Source organism: Peromyscus maniculatus, chromosome 9 (genome assembly GCF_049852395.1).
Source record: "Peromyscus maniculatus bairdii isolate BWxNUB_F1_BW_parent chromosome 9, HU_Pman_BW_mat_3.1, whole genome shotgun sequence".
Classification (NCBI taxonomy): domain Eukaryota; kingdom Metazoa; phylum Chordata; class Mammalia; order Rodentia; family Cricetidae; genus Peromyscus; species Peromyscus maniculatus.
Genome location: NC_134860.1, coordinates 58,474,761 through 58,496,121, shown reverse-complemented (window position 1 = coordinate 58,496,121; position 21,361 = coordinate 58,474,761). Strand labels below are relative to the sequence as shown.

Below are 21,361 nucleotides of genomic sequence, written 5' to 3'. Positions count from 1 at the left end.
GATATAAATAAGAAAAGAGGAGGATGGAGGTGCGAAAGGATCAAGGAGTGAGATAAGAAAGGGCCAGCCACGCAGCTGCACAACCAGCAACAGTGTAAGAAAGAAAGGAGGTTTATAGGATAAAGATAAACACCCAGAGGCAAAAGGTAGACAAGATAATTTAAGTTAAAAAAAAAGCTGGCTAGAAATAAGCCAAGCTAAGGTCAGGCCTACATAAAAAAGAGTAAGCCTCTGTATTTGGGAGCTGAGTGACAGGCCCCCTAAGAGACACAGAGCAAAGAACTGCACCCTGAAGGGAGCACCTTAAGACAGGAAATAAACAACTCAAAATAACCTCAGGAAGTCCCTGAAACTGACCAAATTCATTAGGCACCTCCTCCCCAAGAATATACAAGCAGTCAAGACTGGCGAGCATCACTCTCAGACCAGACCAGCTGCCTGAAAGAACAAAAACCAGCAAAGCAGCTTGAAAGAAGTCGAGTCCAGCTGAGCTGCCTGGAAGAGGCTTGGAACAATGGAGCCACCTGGAAGGGACACACTCCAATCCTATTAAGCCACTTAATAAGATTGTGCAGTGTGCTCCAGGTGCCCAGCTTTTATGAGCTGTCACCCATTCTAAGGTGGGCTTTGGTGACACAGCTGTCTCTGAGTTATTTCTGCTCAATAAATAACCCCGATAAAACTCATTAGTTCAGCAAGTTGGACGTTAGTGGTGTCCATAGTGTGGTCTATCATCAGATATAGCATCAGTTCCCTATCTGGAGGTAAGCAGACACTTGTTCAAGTCTCCCTAGAAAGTTGCCACACACTTGTCAACAGACAGTTCTGTTGCTACGGGATGAAAAGAGTAGTAGCCTGGCAAAAACAACAACAACAACAACAAAAAACTAGGTGGCATTGTACGTACTGTATTATAGCATGGCCTGCCAGCTCCCAGGGCCATGATCAATTAAATATCACAAAGTCAGATCAAGCTCAGAAGAAATGATGCAATCAAGAGAGCAGTACCAGGCTGTAAGACTCCTGGCTGGTACACTGTCATGTACTGACATGGCAATCAACAATGGACCACATACATGACGACGGGGTTCCATAAAGTTCTATCACCTGTGACCACAGGCACCTAGCTTTGTGTAAGTAGACTGTGGCATCTGCAGACCCATGACACCACCTGAGGACAAAGTAACTCATTCTCTTTCATTAGGATTCCATGTTCTTATTACATTCACCCCCTGCCTCGTCATAAAGAATGTTCTAAAGAAGCTTCTGTTGTGCTTATTCAGAATTCCACTGCTGAAATCACGGTGTAGCCAGGCACCTGAGACTACATGCAGCCGGTGCCTCACGCCTGAGCACGCTGAAGTATCGAAGCCCCTATTTCTGGATGGGTATACCAGCACTGCCCCCATCTGTGCCTCCCTGGGACAGAGACCACGGACGAGCCTGGGACCCAGACATCACAAGGGAAAGAAGCCTGTCCCACAGTTCTGACAACAGCCAAGGACACAGAGAGAGGCTCTAACACCAGGGTTGAGCTCACCCTGGCAAAACAAGAAGGGCCAGGCCCTGGCCCTGGGGATTTCAGGTTTGTTTCAGGAGAGTGGAGGTAGAAAAAGCATAGAAAGCAGCTGAGTAGCTCTGAACACGCAGCATTTGAAAGAACATTTGCTTATTCTTTCTGGCATATGTTAGATTATTTGTGGGTTTTTTTTAGCATTAGCATTTAATTTTTCTCACTGAAACAGATAAACTCATTTTGAATATAACTAAATTTTCACATATTAATACATTCTCTACTGTTCAAATGAGCACCGGGAGGATGTTATTTCAGAAGGACCCACGAACATTTAAGCAACTGCCATTCCTTTGAAGGCCTGATTTCTAAGCCCTATTCAGGCTGTGGGCAAGGCCACTGATACAGCTAAGTCCACACAATGGCAGCTAGTCTTTACCGCCATACTGAGTGGCCTGTGTGCTGGCTATACAAAAGTTTCCCTCTCACTTGGTAATTGGGCAGCCGAACAAATACAGTGAATCAATTCTTCCCGGTTGCAATCCACATTTAAATACGTGAGGTCAGCCTAGCAGTAAACACCCAGTATTTGCAGCCCTCTGCTGCCTAGCAAAACAAGATGAACACCATCATCTAACTTTTCCACAGAAAGAACACATCATGACCAGGATATGAGTTCACAAACTTCTCGCTTATATAATTAGCTTCCCCACATAGCCAGGGCTAATTCAGCACCAAAATAAACTGGGAGCAGGCAGTACTCAGTACATCGAAGGTTCTGTGCTTGCTGTGGATCATCATGTGCTCAAATCTTAGTGTCTTGGGTCAACTTGGTTTTAATAACTCGCCTCGATATTTCTTCTTCTTGCCAGGATAATTGTTGCACAGGATTTGATTTAATTAATCTCAGCAGGGTTCAAAGAAAGCCCACAAAGTCAACATGAAAAATGTCCTTCAGATGTTTTAATATTAAAAGTTGAATAATCGTGTTACCACAAAAGACAAATACAGAGAATGTTGCCATTGTAAATCAAAACCTAAAGAATGGAGGCTAGTTAGACGGCTCAGCGGGTAAAGGCATTGGCCACCAAGCCTGGTGACCTGGGTTTGATCCCAGGACCCACATGATGGAAGGAGAGAACCAACTCCAGAAAGCTGTCCTCTGAGCTCCCCATGTTCTAGGTGAGCATGTGTACACATGTACACACACACACACACACACACACACACACCTAAAGAAATGGCTGGTGTGTGTAGTAGGGCAGTGATGTACACACCTTTAATCTCAGCATTCAGGAGGCAGAGACAGATGGATCTCTAAGTTCGAGGCCAGCCTGGTCTGCAGAAGGAGTTCCAAGACAACCAGAGCTATTATTACACAAAGAAACCTGTTTCAAAATAAATAAAGAAAAGAAAGAAAGAAATGGCTGAAATGGCTGGTGTGGAACTCAGGGGTGGAGCATGTAACTGAACCCTGGCTTCCATACTCACTACCAAATAAACAAACAAAAAACCACAACCTTGGGCTGGAGAGATGGCTCAATTAAGAGCATTTATTGTTCTTGCACAGGACCCAGGTTTGGTTCCCAGTACCTACACGGTGGCTCATAAACATCTGTAAATCCAGTTCCAGGGGATACACACAGTTCACAGATATACCTGCCGGCAAAACACATAAAACCCAAACACATAAAATAACTAAATCTAAAAAACATGTATCCATGCCAACAGAGAGAAAAACCTTTCCTTGGGTCAAACTGCTAGTTTAGAGTTCCGGTTCACAACAGGTGTTCAACAACAGCTGTCCAATGAGTAAAAAACCAAATGAAGTCAGAATGAATGTGCACAGCTGGACATACAAGCTATACATTCTTTCAAATAACGCTAGAAACAGGTAGTTTATAACATAATGGCCTTCACATTCTGGAAGACAGATCTGATGTCAAAGAGAGACCAAGTTAGATTGGGTGTGGAGGAAAAGTGACGCTTGGTTTGGAACGACGCAGCCTGAGAGGCACCATGCTTTTAAGGTACCAATGCTCCCCAACACCAGGCCCTTGTCCCCTGTGCACAACAGCGTCTGCTGAATTGTGAGCTACAGCCTCTGTGACACTTGCCAATGCTCAGAACACAGCAGAGGGCCTCAGCTCTGCACACGGGTGTGCACTCGATGGGGAGCCCAGGACCATTCAGAATTGCACCCACTGCAACACCCCGTCACAAACCATCCAGGCATTCCCAGATGCATCCTCAAAACTTCCAGGACACCTAACAACACTCCTAAGCCTTTTACAGATCCATCCACTCACCCTTCAACCGTCTGACTCCCCACAGTTGACTGTGTGTGGGAGGCTTTCAAACAGTCCAATGTCTAGGTCTCATCTGAAACCAACAGTTTTAAGTATGGAGGAGAGTAGCAATCAATTTGTTACTGACAGGTGATTCCAACATACAGCAGAGCTTCTGAGATCTTCAGCTAAGACACCCTGGACATGTGTGTCCAGGAAACTTCTTCCCCATATTGCAATGCCAGGCCCTAATAAAGGCTTTTCCCAAATGGCTTTAAAAAAATGCAATTCCCAAAGTGATGGTAGTTAGAAGTGAGGGCTTTGGGGAATGGATGGTTAAGTCATGAATTGGATTAACGGTCACATAAAAGGAGTTTCCAGGAGGCTGGAGAGGTGGCTTGCCATTCAAGTATAAGGACCTGAGTTCATAGCCACAGCACCCATGTAAAAAACAAAAACAAAAACACACCGTGTGGCACTGCTTATCTGTAATCCCAGAGCTGGGGAGGGGAAACAGGAAGATCCTGGGGACTTCTTGGCTGTCAGTCTAGGCAAATAAGTAACTCTAGGCTAGAGCAAGAGACAGGATGTAGACCTCTGGCTTCTACATGTCTGTGTGTGCTCACACACACAAAACAGTGGGGGGCTTCCGAGAGCCATCTAGCCCTTCCATCTGCCATTGCCCACCACAGGAACGCCTGTATCTTTAGCCCCTTTTACCAGTTCGGGCCCGTGAGGCTACCATAAGAAGGTGCCCTCTCCAGACCCCAAACACCTGTGCCTTGATGCTCAGCTTCCCAGCCTCGGGGACTGAGAGAGGCTCCTCCTCTTTATTCACTGCACAGTCTCTGCCCGGTCAGAGACAGACTAAGGCAGCTTCCAGATATGACACCTGATGCACACAGAGCGGTTAACACCTCCACAAGAGCACACAGCTGATAAGAGACAAACCGAACGAGGCCAAAGGCCCGTGACATGCTAAGAAATTGCCCTTCTTCCCTCTGACATCAGCTTCGTGCCTTATCTTCTCACTCAAGAGATTCCTGGCCAAGAAACAGAAGCAAAAATCATCCTATTCCCCAATGGACTTGGGTGAAAACTGGTAACAGAATCATGTACAACTCCAAGGGGTGACACTGGGGAAGGAAGCTGGGTGTGTCACACACACGTCGGTGTGACTGTGGGGTTATGCCAAATCACAGTCATCCATCAATCCTACCAGATGGAGCTGAAGGTTTTTAACCTCTGGAGATTTGGTTGTGTTTAAATCAGGGGTCTGATTTGTTTTTATTTATTCCACATGAGCTAATTGGCTTGTTCAGTAATAAAATGTGTAGAAGCTTTAAAAAAAAAAAAAAAAAGCTAAGAAATCGTGGCAGCCAGAAGTGTTGTGGACAGGAAGTAAAACTCCATTGTGCAGTGGCATGAAGCAGGGTAAGCAAAAGAGAAAGGATGTGTGTGCATAGGGAAGATGAGAGGAAGCAATGCGGACAGCCACTGGGCTGAGGGACTGCACCACGACTCAACAGCTGTCTGTCCAGGCGCTCAGGCAGCCATGACAAGGAGCTGGGGGACATGACATGACATGGGGACAGCAGAAGAGTGCTCACCTCAAATGCGTGAGGCCATCAGCATGACCCACAGCACTGAAAAAAGTATTATATATATATATTTCTACAACAGAAAAGTAAAGTAGCTGCCCAGGATGTCCTGAAATCATGCATCCTAGAGCCATGGCGATCAGACACCCGTGACACACAGGAGGTTCGTTATCATACAGATAGCTGAGCACTTGCCCAGCATGCACAAGGCCCTAGGTTCCACCCCAGGAACGCGCGCGCGCGCGCGCGCGCGCGCGCGCGCGCGCGCACACACACACACACACACACACACACATACACACACAGATAAATAGCCAGCCTGTGCTTCCTCATCTCCAGGACAGCCTTCCCCGGTCTGGGAGCTCCTGGGAACCTCAGTCCCTCCTGAGGGAACTGACCACCACACCCATGTGCTCTTCCGTGTTTAACTTTTCACACCCCCACCTCTCCTGCTACACAAGACGGTGAACCTCTTCGTGAAAACTGTTCCGGGTTGATTAGCATCTAGCACATGAACATCACCCAGTACGTGTTAGGCACACGTGTCCCTGCGAACCAGCACAGACAACAGAGCCACACAGGACGGGGACAGCAGGAGCGACAAGTCAGAGTGACTCCCCTCTTCATCGCACCATTCACGGATGAGAACATTACAGGGGAGCACTCCACCCCTTTGGAGGGTGGCGGCCAGGCACATGTCTAAAGCAGAGATTATTTCTCTTCTGCCACAGAGAAGTCCTAACCCACGCGCATGTGTTTACAAGTACACGCGTAACCTGGGACGCAAGATCCCTTTATCGCCAGCACGTATGGTGTGCTCAGCACCAGGGACTGATCTCTGACCATTTAAGGAGACCGCGAGCTGCCATATTTGCACTCCGGCCCAATGCCACTGCCCCATTTCCGTCACTTTCTAAGAAGGTTCCGGCTGCAGCCCTGGGCCCATGGCGTCGCAGGCTTCCCATCTAATGCTGTCACACGGTCGGCCTGGCTTTCCTCCCCCTTTGTATCGGCTTCAGAGCTATACAAAGGCTCTCCCTCCTAGTTCAGTACCATACACAGGGTGCAGATGTGTGAAGCGGTAACTAGGAGGGACGGTTTGGGGGCCTGAGTGAGCTTCTTGCAGCTGAAGACCTTTCAAGTCTCTCCCCGCTCCCAATCCCTGCCTGGCCTTGTCAAGCCAGTCTCTGAGTCCTCTCCAGGGACAGCCGCAAACCCACTCAGTCACCCCATTAATGGAAGCTGAGGGGAAAGGCCACTAGCCCTTTCCTACCCAATTAGATGTACAGAGTTCTCTGCAAGCTCATCAATCCGGTGGCTAAGTCCCAAGAGGGAGGTGGGGGGGAAATTCTGAAGCAGACACATGGTCCCCGACCAGCAGTGTCTGAGCACCTCACGTCCCACAAAGTCACCAAATGGTGCTGCTCCTGAGCCACGTGTAGGTCCCTTAAGATGTTCACCAGCAGAGGCAACAACAGTCTTATGTCTGAGACACCAGAGTATTGTTGCCTGTGTCCACCAGTGTGGACAATCTCGGCCACAGTAAAGGGCCAGAATTACACAGAAAAAAAGCATTTGCCAATCTCAGCATCAGCCACACTGCCACGGATCCTCGGGGGCATATCAAGCATCACACCCTGGCAGGAGCCAAAACAGGACACAGATTCCTCTGTGTCCTCAAGCTCAGGGGCCCTGCTCCCGGCCTGCGCTTTCTCTTCAGCAAGCAGAAACCAGCCACCTTGTAGAAGGCCCTGTGGTGGCATGCATGCCTCAGCAAACCGTAGGCTAGTCACAGATACGCAGAAGAATGCACGTGGCTCTAACAAGCCTGACAGTCATGGATTCAAATCTGTCTTTCCGCTGACAATGGGGGTCTGGGCATGGCAGCTTCCCTGAACCTCCAGATTCCACTACGGAGCAGTGAACCCCAGCTGCTGCCATCTGAACCACAGACCACAGAGGACACGCACAGATGTTTTCTCCCTCCTCCCAAGGAGCCAGCCCATGGTCACCCCTGGATGCTAACAAGCTGAGGGGAGCGCGAAGTCCTGACATACAACCCCCCAGGGCAGCAGGGCTGAATTCCATCTAGAAAGGCTGATCTGGAAGATGGGCCCCAGAGAAAACCAAGACCCTCAAGGGTCTCCAACCGTGACCCTGGGCATCAGTGCAGAGGGCTGCAGTGAGAAGCCAGAGAAGGGCCAACACCGAGACAGCCGCTCCCCCTCTTCTGCCTCTCTCTCCTGCACTGCTGTTTCATTCCAGAGACGGAGGTGATGAAAATCGTGTACATTCTTTGTGCTGATGCGGTTCTCTCAGGAAAGGGGAAAGGCAAACCACACTGGTTACTGATTCTGAAATCCCCGTGTGTGATACAGTCTGCCTCTAGAAAGCCACGGACCTCTGCTGTTTGCTCCTGCTGCTCTGGAAATAATGGTTCTTCTAGAAACACCTGAGCATATACATAATGATGCTGTTACTCCCATTATGCATGTCTCAAAAGCAAATACTTGCTTCTTAAATCTTTCAGGCTTCAGCCAAAGACGGGGGGGGGGGGGGGGGGGGGGGGAGCTACAGATGATGTCTACTTCAAATGTGCAGTTCCACTGCTATTTAGCTCAGAAAAAGAAAGGAAAATAAGGCTGCTCTCCACACCAAGCTGGAGAGCCAGGGGTCCCAAGACCCAGGTCCTAGGGCCAGTTCTGGGGTTCAACAGCTGCCCTACAGGTTTGTCTCTATTTCTGGGCTATGTTTCCTGCTGTGTGGAATCTAAGGTCCATTCTAGCTAACAATGTCCCTAACTCCAGCAGTCTCCTTCAGTAAATTTGCCTCCTGCTCGAAGTGAAGACTAGCTGGGAACTATCTGATCAAGGCTTTAAGACTCTATAATGAAATAGAAATGAAAAGACTCATGAAACCACATGGCTCTCAGAGACCACCACCCCCCCATCCCCAAAGTCTACTCTACTAAAGTGAAACCGAACTCCTGACACAGGAGCCGGTCAGCAATACACTTTTTACGATGTTTTCTTCCCACCGTCCCATGATGAAGATGGGAAGCAGGCTGGAGGCATGGCTGAAGTGACACCCAGGCTTCCTGAAGGACAACAGTCATTTGACTTCCCCCAGGCACGGTCCTATCAGAGCAGACTCTGTGCCCCTAAAACGGCAATCAATACACTGCAAAATACACGAGACGTGTCAAATAGCAACCTCATTTCCAAAGCTGAGTGCCAGGCGGGTCTCAGTTCCAGAAGTCACACGGCCTCATGAGAAGAGGTCTAACGACAGGGGCATGACACCCCTGACTGTGGTATGCTCACCTTCTCTGAGCATACCCTCTCCTCATCTGCAAAAGGGGGCAGCAGTGGATCTTCCTTTACCGCGACTGGAGGAGGGTTCTAAATGAACATCACAGTGTTTAATAAATGCTGCGTAATCATCGCATTAATGCTGATAACAATATCACACTCTAGGACTGCACGTCCAAGTCTAACTTCGGCAGACACAGTGGCAGATAAAGAGGCCTGACAGCCAGGCAGGGTGCTCCTGGAGAACTGCAGCAGCCCTCCTGACACTTCCAGACTTTCTGGAAAAAGAACTATGTCTGAGCAGTAACTCAGAGCTGACTGGGAAGGAAGACAGGGAACTTAGCGGTGTTCTTGGCCTGTGAAAAAACCCGTAAGAGGGAACTGAGACCAAGTGAGCTGGAAAGGCCACCAAAGCATTAGCAGGCTGTGCCTGGGGGGCAGTGCTTGTCAGGAACAAACAGGTTAAAAAAAAAAAATCAGAAACAGTGCAGGGTATATACACAGGTCACAAATGAAGGACAGGCTCACTCACTAAACGGGGGGAGGGGGGCGGGGGCGGGGGGGACGTAAATTGGGGGCCAAGTAGGTGAGTGAAAAATTAAAACACTGGATGGGAAGCAACAGCCCCATGGGCTCTAGAGGATGGGGGAGGGGCAGAGAACAAGGTTCAGTCCCACATGGTGGGGTGCATAATTAACCCGTACCCGGAGAACAATGCAGTGAGGAAGTTTGAACCGGGTAGGAGGCCAGAGAGAGAAAGGGAGCATTTGTTAGGAAAGGTGGAAAAAGAAAACAGAGTGAGAGAAAAGAAAAAGCAAACGGTGAAATTTCTGTGCTTTGAAAGTGGGATCGAAAAAGATGAGCAAGAACCTAGAAGGTCTGGAGAAGTTAGGAAACACTAGACAACAGACCGGAGGTAAAGGGAGCCGGAAAAATCGTGGGGGGAGGGAGAGATTCAGCTCTGGGAAGCCTTGGTAACCAACGGTGAATAAATTCAAATTACTATTCTACTTATCAATGCCATGATCCCATGCTGGGCAGCAACTATAGTAGCTGGGCTCGCTACTATAGTGTGGTTTGGCTTATTGTGGGGATTTTTTGTTTGTTTGTTTCACTCGGAGAAGAAATCTCTGTAACTTTGCAGTGGCCCGCCAGCACAAGCCACCTGAATTCCTCTCCGACGCCTGCTGCGGCCGTACCTTCCTGAGACTGGCCGGTATAGCAATTCCCCATACCCTGAACAGAACTAGAGCCAAACCAACTCTGCCAACTCACTCTCAATGCAAGTGACGACAAAGTCCCGAAGTCTTTCTTCCAGGCTGCGTCCCAGTAGGGACCTGGGGAGAAACTTGCTTTCTAATCCAAGGGCTCCAACCAAACGCAATCCCCTCCATGCTCTCCGAGGAAGGAAGCGTTCAAGGGGCCAGTGGCGGCCAACCTTTGTCCGTCGTCCTGGCGCAACCCCGCAGCCCGCCCTGCGAGCCAGGAGCGCGGGTAGATAGAGTTTCAGGGTAATCCCTGACCGGTCCTGGGGGAAAGGCACCAGCTAGAACAGCACACCGCGCCCTCCCCGGGGGGCGCTGCCGAGCGAGCCCAGAGCACCCAGCAACCGCTACCAGGCGGAGCGCACCCAGTGGCGCAACAGGTGAGCAGCCCCGGCCGGTCCCACGAGCCGCACGAGCAGGAGCTGGCAGCGGGACACCCTCAAGTCACGGAGGCCGTCCTTGGCGCTCAGTTCCTCCGCGATGCCCACCTGAGAGCCCCCGTCCCGCAGAGCCGAGCGCCTCCCTGGGCAGCCTCACCTCAGCGGTCCCCACTCCACCGAAGCTCCAAAGCTCGCGTATCCAAGAAGCCCTGCGCGCCCGCGGCCGGCTCCAGCGCGGATCCAGCCGCGAGCTCGCCAGGCTCTGCGCGCCGTGGCCTCCCCAGAAAGAGCAGCGCAGATTCCGCCCTCCCGCGCTTAGCGGCCTCCTCCCACGGGCCACGCCCCCAGCCCGCTCCCGAAGCCACGCCCACACAGCGCTCCCCTGAAGCCACGCCCCCGAACCCGCCCTGGGGGCGGGAGGGGGGGGTGTCTTCGCAGCTCCCCCCGCAACCCCTGCTCCGCCAGCCTTCTCCACCGGGGGCCACGCCCCCAGCTCATCTTCCCTTGAGCTCGCCCCTACCCGCTGGGTTTATTGTTTTCCCCGCGACTACGCTCCAGCTGTGTACTCTGTGCCCCCCCCCCCCGCCAGGCCACGCCCTTGGCCTCAGAGGACACCCTCAACCTAACTTACTTCGTGCCCCGCCTCTCGCCACGCCCCTGGCACATCCCCACCACCTCTCTCCACCCCCACCCCCCACCGTCACCTCCAGGTTGTGCCTCCTTGCCACTCACTCTCTCCAAGTTATGCCCTCCGCCCCTTCACCCCTACTACCCTCTCTAGCCACTCCTCCTTCATCTTCCCCAAAGATCCCTCCTCCCCCAATAAGACCGAGACTCTTTCCCCCACCTCCCAGCCCCGCTACGATCACCGTGGCTACTCACACATTGGCACCCCACAGTGGTTCTCTCCTGCTCCTTACCTGCCAACTCCCCGGCCCCGCCTGGGTGAAAGCAGCTGCGTCGCCTGGGCGACCGCCTGACGCGCACTGCCCCCTCTCTGCTTGGCTTGCGCACCCTGCTCAGGCTCATGGCTATTCTCTGTGCGGGCTCGCCTGTTGAGTCCATGAGAATTCAGGCTGAAGATGCTTTGACCTTCTGTTTTCCCAGGGCCTGGATTATGAACTCTCCCAAAGAACTACTTTTCTTGGCTCAACTGAAACCGCAGAGGGGAAGGAGCCCTTCTGTGCCAGGATCTGTGATAGCCCCCCCACCTTCCCCAAACGCGCTGTGGTTATTTTTGAGGAATTCATAAAACAACTACATTCTTTTAAAACATGTGATTTGCTGCGAGGATTCCTTTGAATGATTACAATATGCCAGCATGATTATTCTAAATATTATAAATTACTTTATAACCAAAGAACAATCACTATTTTAGAGAAAACAATATGCAAAAGCATATAACAGTGAAAAGTCTAAATTATAGATTATTTGAATACAATAATTTATTTCTTTTGAGGAATTTATACAATATATTTTGATCATATTCACCCTCATTCCTTCCCAACTCTTATTTTATTTCTGTTTATGTGCATATGCGTCTATGTGAGTGAGTATACTCCATTTATGTGACTGGCCAAAAGAAGGAGTCAGATCCCCTGGAGCTGGAGTTACAGGCTATTGTGAGCCTCCTAATGTGGGTGCTGGGATCCAAGCTGTGGTCTTCTGGAAGAGTAGGAACTGTGCTTAGCTGCTAAGTCATCTCTCCAGCCCTAAATTAATTTTGTGTATGTTCTTTTTTGTTTTTGTTTTTCGAGACAGAGTTTCTCTGTGTAGCTTTGCGCCTTTCCTGGGACTCACTTGGTAGCCCAGGCTGGCCTCAAACTCACAGAGATCCGCCTGGCTCTGCCTCCCGAGTGCTGGGATTAAAGGTGTGCACCACCACCGCCCGGCTTGTTTTTGTTTTTTTTTAGACAAGGTTTCTTTGTGTAGCCTTTGGTTGTCCTGGAACTAGCTCTGTAGACCAGGCTGGCCTTGAGAAGCAGAGGTAGTGTCTCACGCCTTTAATCCCAGCACTTGGGAGGCAGAGGCAGGTGGATCTCTGTGAGTTAGAGTCTAGCCTGGGCTACAGAGTGAGTTCTAGGACAGGCTCCAAAGCTACACAGAGAAACCCTGTCGGGGCGGGGGGGGGGGGGGGGAGGGGGGGAGGGGGGGAGGGGGGGAGGGGGGGGGAATGAGCCACCACTGCCCAGCTTGTGTGTTCTTTTGGTTTTCAGAGACAGGGTTTCTCTGTGTAACAGCCCTAGCTGTCCTGGAACTCACTCTATAGACCAGGCTGGCCTCAAACTCACAAAGAATCTGCCTGCCTCTGCCTCCCAAGTACTGGAACTAAAGGCAAGCAAACCCACTGCTTAGCAAGAGATTAAAAAAAAAAAAACTATTATAAAATTTTACAGACATAGCATGAGAGGCTAATAGTATTAGATAATCCATATTTTATTTGTTTTACACAAGCTTAATAAAATCCACATGAAGCCTTCATACATTAAATCTATTTTAGCATTGTCAGAATATTTTTATTATTCCTTTAAAATCGGCACGAGTGTGGAAAGCAGATTTTTATTTTTCTTTAAAGAATCTGCTTCAAACAATTACTTCTGACTGCTTGGAAACCACTATTAATATTTATATGCAATGCTCTTTTGTCGCCTGGCTCTCAGATGAATGGATTTATGTGTTTGACTGAAAGCCATTCTGCCTCCCCGACACTTCGGATGACCCAGGCAAGCCTTTTACTTTGCCAAGTTAAGCTTCCTCTTTAGTGTACCTTTGACAATGGAACCTCCCTCTCCACATTAATAAGAAAATTGTAACTGTAGCCCATGTCACACGCTTGCTGTCATGCACAGGTACTTGACAGTGCAATTCCTGGTCCTTAAAGCGAGACGTATTTTCAGGGTTTCTGTGGGAGTCGCATGAACTCCACGAATAAAGCTCCTGATTCAGATTTTAAACTAGTTAGAGAAAGACCTGAGGTCAAGAGAAAAATCACTGATGTGATGGAGAAAGGCTGGGCACTGTCTTGCATCATGTCAGTAATCACCGCATGACTCCAATTCTTACTCGTCTATTAAATGATGGACCAGGGACAGAGATCTCAAAACTTCCTTCTATTTCCATCATCCTGAAAATATGTTCCACAAAACATGATTTCTAAGTCAAAGAACAAAGCCCTGCTTCTCTATGGGCTGCTGTTCCTGTGGCTGCCTGTGGCTGCCCACCACTCACAACCCTGCACACAGCAGGCACGCACTCCCCACAGACAGGGACCACCCAAAAGTCTTTCTCACATTCTCCTTCTCACTGATCTTCCGGTATCTGAGTCTCCCTTCACCCAAGATCCATCATAACCATACTGATTCTTTCTTTTTCAGTTTTTTTTATTCTTTGATAATTTCATACACGTGGTCAATGTTTCTTGTTCAGACACCCACCTTCAGCTCCCCCTTTCCACTCCCCCAACCCTCCCAACATGTCTCCCTCTCACCTTTTTTTGTATCACCCACTGAGTGCATTAGCGCTGACTGTATGCGCAGGGGTGTGAGGCTATCCCTAGAAGCAGGGACAACCTGTGGGTGGCCACACTGGAGAAGAAAGATTACCTGGTGCTTTGGGCTGGAGCATATTCAGATATAAAGGCCCCCAGCTCTCAACTAGTCTAAAGTGCACCTGACCATACTTTCTCTGAATTTAGGATCTCTTTGCCTTAATATTTATTGAGTGCTTAATATACTATGTGATTCACACTCATTGTCTACTAAAAGCAATCTTTAAGGCACTGTGTAACACGGATCTTAAAAGGTTTTATAATAATAATAATAATAATAATAATAATAATAATAATAATAATAATAAAAAACCCAGAGCCCGATATTGGGGTGAAAGCTGAAAGATCAGAGAAGCAGAGTAAGGCAGCCACAAGTTCTTACCTCTAAGAAATTCTCAGTCTAAAGAGAGTGAGTTCCTGTTTCCTCACGCCTTATATACCTTTCTCTGCCCACACATCACTTCCTGGGATTAAAGATGTGTATGCTTCCCAAGCAAAGGCATGAGACCTCGAGTTCTGGGATTAAAGGTGTGTGCCACCACTGCCTGGCCTTTCTATCTAATCTAGTGGCTGGCTCTGTCCTCTGATCCCCAGGTAAGCTTTACTGGGGTACACAATCTATCACCACAGCACTGTCATTATTTTCATTCATAGTTGAGGAAACTAGAGTCCAGAGGGGTTGAGTGAGTGGCCTAAGGTCACCCAGTAAGTGAGGCAGCTGGGGTTTGATCGAATGCCCCAGCTTCTGAACGGGAGACAGGGGCAGTGTTGTGGTTCCTCCAAGGTTCAAGGGAGGCACTGCTGTGTCCAGTTTACTGCAAGCTCCCTCCCATCCCTAAATGGGCTGGGCTTTCTAAGAAGGGACAAGGGAGAATGGGAAGCATCTTTCTCCAGATTTTAGGGCTGTTTCTTTGAGAACCTTCTCCCAAAGAGACCACACCACTACATTTCTCCACCGTCTAATAATGATTCTATCCAGGGACTGGCCATTCCACCTCTCAGGTCAGAACCCGTGTGACCTAATCATCTCTAGAAATGCCATCACTGATGCACCCAGAGGTTCACTTTACTAGTTAATCCCCATTGAGGTGATCAGGTTGACAATTAAGATCAGTGAGTGATGAGCATGCACTGGGAACAGCTTCGAGAGGTCACCTACAGGCCCCGCTCCGTCTTCAAACCCCGTGGCATTTCTACAGCTTTGCCTTGTTTTAGCACCAGTAAGACGGTGGTGTACTCCTAGGGGCAGTATTTTTTAAACTTTCTTTACTTTGGGACCTCCCATAGAACTAGGCACATAGTAGATACTAGCTAATCGATAAAAATAATAAAAACAACAATGATAATGCACTGTTTGTTACCGGTATGTGTTTTAAAGCATATTAATTGGAGAATGTTATAAATATAAAATACAAAGTAAAGCCAGTTTCTGAAATTGAGGCTCCAACAATCGAGGCACGTTGCCAGTTCTTTCTGGCTGTTTTAATGGTTCATGTTGAACAACGATTCCTCTCCACTCCAGAATTCTACTAAGCAAACACTCAGTAAGCACTATAGCCCATGACTATGGTTTGAAATAGATCATGTGACCCATTTTGAATTCCATGCTCAACCAAAATCTTCCATTTTAAAATCCAAGCAAATTCTTCCTTTTTCCCATCAGCTTCCAAAGCCCAGAAAAACAGATGGGAGAGAACAAGATGACTCACTGTTTACTTGTAAGTAGCCTCAAATGATGAGGAACAAAACACAGAGAATTGTATTATGGGTGACCTTAAGACAGAGAGAGCACAGATGCACTAAGGAACATCAGGGGAGTCTCCAGGGCTGATAAACAAAGGAGGTTCGGGGAAAGTGGGCTAGCACCAGTCAGGTTCTTGGGAATGTGACACAGTGTGGTAAAGGTGTGCATCCGAACAAGGATTCTAATGGCACTTTCTAGACTGGCTGCATCGAGATATGCCAACCCCTCCCAGAACGTGTTTGCAAGTGAACCTGGTAATGTTTACAAGTAATAAAAGTGTTGACTAGCACTCTCTGGCACAGGGCACTCTGGAAGTTTCACCTACTGCTGAGTTGCTACTTCCCTCATAGCTGTGACCAAACCTCTGACAAGAAGGGTCTTAAACAGGGGTGGGGGTGGCTGGGGAGATGGTGGCTCAGTCTGTAAGGTGCCTGCTGCACAAACACAAGGATTTGACTTTGCGTAGACTCCACAGAAGAAGTCAAGCAGTGACTGCCTGTAATCCCAGCCTGGGGAGGGAGGCCGGGGTGGAGGTAGCAGAGACAGGCGGATCTGTGAAGCTCATTGGCCAGCTAGCCTAGCTGAATCAATGAGCATCAAGTTCAGCAAGATCCTGTTTCTAAAGCATTTTTTAAGGTGGAGATTGATCCAGAAAAGACACCTGAGGGTAGCCAGGGAACACACACAAACACAAACATATGAGAGAGAGAGAGAGAGAGAGAGAGAGAGAGAGAGAGAGAGAGAGAGAGAGAGAGAGAGACAGAGACAGAGAGAGACAGAGAGAGAGGGGGTGGGAGGGGAGGGGAGGGGAGGGGAGGGGGGAGGGGAGGGGAGGGGAGGAGGCAGGATGCAATGGAAGAGAGGAAGGATTTATTTTCATTCAGGAGTCTAAGGAGATTGATCAGTCAATCACCCCCAGAAACACCCTCACAGGCAAGTCAGCATGTCTCCTAGGTAATTCTAAATCCAGTTGATATGACAGTGAAGTCTACTTGTAACAGCCACATGCCCTAGTCAGTCTTGGGAAGGTGAGCACAGGTTTTGGCATCAGAGCTAAGTTATGATAATCATAACTGAGTAGCTATATGCCTTAGAACAAGATAGTTTATCTCTCTTAGTCTTGGGGCATTTTTTTTTTTTATTGTTGAGGTATAACTTAGATATTATGAAGCAACTAAATCTTTTCTGTTTTGTTTTTTCTTTTATTGGAAATAGATTTTTTTCATACAATATATTCTGATAATGGTTCCCCTCCTCTTACTCATTCTAGTTCCTCCTTTCTTTATCCTCCCATCTGGATCCACACCCTTTCTGTCTCTCATTATGGCCAAGAACCAGAAGCTGGACAGCCGGAAGACTCAGGATAGACCCAAACACAACTGAGAGGGAAAAAAAAAGTCAATGAAATGATTCCTAATGATATTCTGCTACACTCATAGAACAATGCCTAGCCCAATTGTCAGCGGAGAGGCTTCATCTAGCAACTGATTAGAGCAGATGCAGAGACTCACAGCCAAACACCAGGCAGAGCCAGGGGAACCCCACAGAAGGGCAGGGGAAGGATTGTAGGATCCAGAGGGGTAGAGGATACCTAGGGAACATGGCCCATAGAATCAACTAAGTTGGGCTCATAGTGGCTCACAGAGACTAGAGTGACAATCACAGAGCTTGTGTGGATCTGACCAAGGTCCTCTGCATATACCTTACAGTTGTGTAGTTTGTTGTTTTTCTAGGACTCCTAACAGTGGGAGTAGGCTATCTCTAACTCTTTTGCCTGCCCTTGGGACCCTTTCCCTCCTACTGAGTTGCCTCATCCAGCATATGTATCCTAGGATAGAACTCCAGTTGTCAGGCTTGAAGGCAAGTACTTTCACCTTCCTGGCCCCCAGCCTATGACTTGATTACAGCGTTGTAAGACCTGAGCAAACATACAGCTAAGTGTGTGTGTGTGTGTGTGTGTGTGTGTGTGTGTGTGTGTGTGTGTGATTTTATTGCTAGGTTCCTTTAGCAGAACAGTATTATTTGGTTTTCCCCTAGGTCCCTGGACTATCTAGTCTCAGGCTCTTGGTGACCCAAGCAGCAATGGCTGTGGGTTCCATCTCATGATCTGAGCCACAGCTGATGTTTGAATCTGTCAGTGTCAAGGTGGCTGAGCTCAGATTCTACTCTCCTACAGAACGGAACCTCGCAAGAAGTGTTACCTTCTGGGAATACAAGCAGAACTAAAATCAGAACAAAAATCAAACTGTGAAAAACAATTAAAGGAGCCAATTGGCGGGGATACAGCTCAGAGAGAGGAAGCTTGCCTACCTAGCGGGCACAGGCCCTGGGTTCAGTCCTTGGAACTGGATCCAGGAAAATTGAATATAAATGCACATAAGCACAGGGCCAGTGTTGATCTTGAAGCCAGACTGAACTTTCATCTGTAAAAATGGCTATTTTCATTTTCTCCCAAATGAACTGGTGTGAGCCACTGCGAACTGTTTTTGCTAGCACAGAGCTGTTGTTTGGGGTGTAATTTACCAGGTTGCAATTTCTTCTCATTGTTCAAATTGTCCTACAGGGAAAATTTTATTGTTAGCTTCATGTTTACAGTGGGGACATGGGGGCGGGGAATAGGTACACAAACGACTTCAGGTCCTCAGCTGTACGTGGTTGACAGAACCGGGATTGAAACTTAGTTGAGGCTTGGAATTCCGCTCACTGCAAGGGCTTGCCCAGTATGTGCAAAACCCTGGTGTTGTGGTTTGAATAAGACTGGCCTCCGTAGGCTCCTACGTTGGAATAATTGGTCCCCAGCTGTTGGAGCGCTTGGGAAGTCAGAGGTGGGGCCTCGCTGGAGGAGGTGTGTTCTTGGGGGTGGACTTTGAGGTTTCCAAAGACTGGCACCATTCCCGTGTTCTCCCTCTCTCTGCCTCATGGTTGTGGATCCCAGCTCCCAGCTGCTCCTGCTGTCATGCTTTTGCTCTGATATTACAGACTCAACCCCTCTGGAACTGTAAACCCTATTAAACACTTTCTTTTATAAATTGCCTTGGTCAGGGCGTTTTATCACAATAGGAAAGTGACTAAGACACCTGGGTTCTTTCCTCAACATGGTGAAAAGAAATACACCAACAGAGAGCTGCCTAGCTTTCAAAGGCCAGGCACAACCACTCTGGACCTCTGGCGGCTGAAGGAGTCCTGTCCCCTCGCAGTGTAGGCCTCCCAGGGCTACCGCAGGAAGCACCTGAGGCCCGTAGGTCATGATCTGGACTTGGTTTCTGAAGGTGAGTGATTTGGAACAAGGCTCCTAATCCATGTGAGTGTTTGTATTCTCATCTTCAAAATGAGGATTCCACCTCTTCCCAGAATGACTGTAGGAATGGACTCAGACATGCAAAGGTTCAGATAAGGACTTGCTAGCTCCCAAATGGGACTCTTGCAATGGCATTTGTGTGTCAACTTGAGGGAGCCACCATGCTCAGTGGTTTAGTTAAATACCGTGGAAGATGCTGCCAGCAGTTTTTCAAAAAGATGGAATTAATGTTTAAGCTTACAGACTTGAAGTAAATGGCTTTTGATAATGTAAGAAGACACCATCCAGTCAGTTCAAGGCCTTAAAAGATCGTCAGTGCCCAAAGGAGAGGATCTGGGCATCAAGACTTCAAAATTGACATTCATCTGAGTCTCTAACTAGGGGTCTGTTCTACAGATTTGGGGCTTGTCAGCCCCTGCACAATCCATCAAATAAATCAACAATTTAGATTAACCATTGTAGATACAAGATTCCCAATGACTTAACAGGAAGAGTCTGGAGGCAAAAAAATAAAATAAAATAAAATAAAACAAAAAAACCCTAAAAATAAAAAATAAAATAAAACAAAACAAAACAAAAAACCCCTAAAACTAAAAAAAAGTAAAAATAAAAATAAAAAAATGGACAAATGTAAGGATCTTTCTCAAACCTCTGACCACCACCATAGTCACACAGGAATTTCACCACAAGCCCAAAGACACATAGAGGACAGTGAAAAGGTGCCACCTGGTGCGAACAGCAGATGCTTCTGGACCTCTATTCCATGTTATTTCATTTCATTCTGGACCCACAGAGGGGCGGGTCCCTGCAGGTGGAAATGCACTGTAGTGACCAGCGTGAAATGATGGCCGATGGGCACAGGCAAGACAGCCCTTCTCTCTGCACCTCTGTTTCCTCTGAGGGTTCCAGGGTTTCAGCTTATGTCCTGCACCTTCTGCTGGATAAGTTGATGCTGTTTCCTTCTCTGGTAAACCCTGATTATCACTTTAAACTCCCAGAAATCATACTTACACGATGGCACTGACATTACATGTTATCATGTAACTGAAAAACCTAAGTGGGGTCTATTTCTTTTCTGGTTTGATATTTCCATATAATAAAAAGGCAGGGATCTAGGCTTACCCCCTTCACAACTCCCTCTCACAAGAATTTACTGGAGTACTGTTGTCTTAGTTACCTTTCTATTGCTATGTTAGGACACCATATCCAAGGAAACTTATAGAAGAATTTACTGGGCTTACGGCTTCAGAAGCTGAATCCATGACCAGTGTGGTGGGAAGCATGGTAGCAGGCAGGCAGACATGGTGCTTTAGCAGTAGCTGAGATCTTACATGTTGAGACAACAACCATGATTCAAACAGAGAGAGCTAACTGGGAATGGGGTGGTCTTTTAAAATCTCAAAGCCCACTCCCAGTGACATGCCTCCTCCAACAAGGCCACACCTTCTAATCCTTCCCAAACAATTCTACCAACTTGGGACCAAACATTCTTACACATGAGCCTATGGGGGCCATTCTCATTTAAATCACCCAACCATAAAAATTCTATGATCCACTCACATCTATAATCCCAAAATGAATCATGTATCTCTCACCAGACAATGACTCCTCCTCTTGTCCTTTGCAATGCTTACAACAGAAAATAGGACTTCACCTACGTTAGGAAGTATCCCATTGCTGAGCTATATTGCACTAAATTGCTCTAAAAGCTAACCTTGAACTCTGTAGTTCAGGAGAGTTTGAACCGACAATCTTCTCGTCTCAGTCTCCCGAGTGGCTGGGATTACAGCACCACTGGGCCCAGTTTAAACCTAAGGTCTTAAAGGTCTCACTACCTTAACACCACCACAGTGAACACAAGGCCTTCCATGCATGACTCAAAACAAACCACAGCCACACCATAGCACTGGAGGTACACCTCAGTGCTGTCCTACTCAACCCCCTGGCTATCTTTAAAGAATTAATCAACCTCAGCTTTTTTTCCTCAGCATGATACTTTCAGAAAGACACCAGAGCTGAAGCAGAAACACAAATCCTTGGTGCACACACACAGATAACCAGTGTCACAGACATGATATCCAACATAATTGAGTGGATGCATTAAAATGAGGGGAGGGCTCTGCCTGTAAGCGGCCTGAGGTGACCTGTGAAGATGGTTCGCTCCTCTCTTGATCCAGAAAACCCTACAAAATCATGCAAATCAAGAGGTTCAAATCTTCAGGTTCACTTTAAGAGCACCCATAAAACTGCCCAGGGCATCAAGGGTATGCATATCCGAAAAGCCACCACATGTCATAAAGATGTCACTTTAAAGAAGCCATGTGTGCCTTACCGGCGGTATAATGGTGGAGTCGGTAGGCACGCCCAGGCCAAACAATGGAGCTGGACACGGCCCGTGGCCTAAAAGGAGTGCT

At 48.0% G+C, this 21,361-nt stretch overlaps 1 protein-coding gene across 7 annotated transcripts in view; it reads right to left on the bottom strand.

The window, feature by feature from the left end:
* The window catches only part of Spata13 (spermatogenesis associated 13), a 142,031-nt gene extending 131,346 nt beyond the window's left edge, over window positions 1-10,685 (bottom strand). For 3 of the 7 annotated variants that reach the window (XM_076545135.1, XM_076545136.1, XM_076545138.1), the window contains exon 1: window positions 10,516-10,658. The gene's annotated coding sequence lies outside the window, so the exon portion shown is untranslated. Of the gene's footprint in view, window positions 1-10,466 lie in introns of all 7 variants that reach the window. The other 4 variants (XM_016004922.3, XM_042284970.2, XM_016004923.3 and 1 more) reach the window with 3 other exon arrangements.
* Window positions 10,686-21,361: the final 10,676 nt, after the last annotated feature.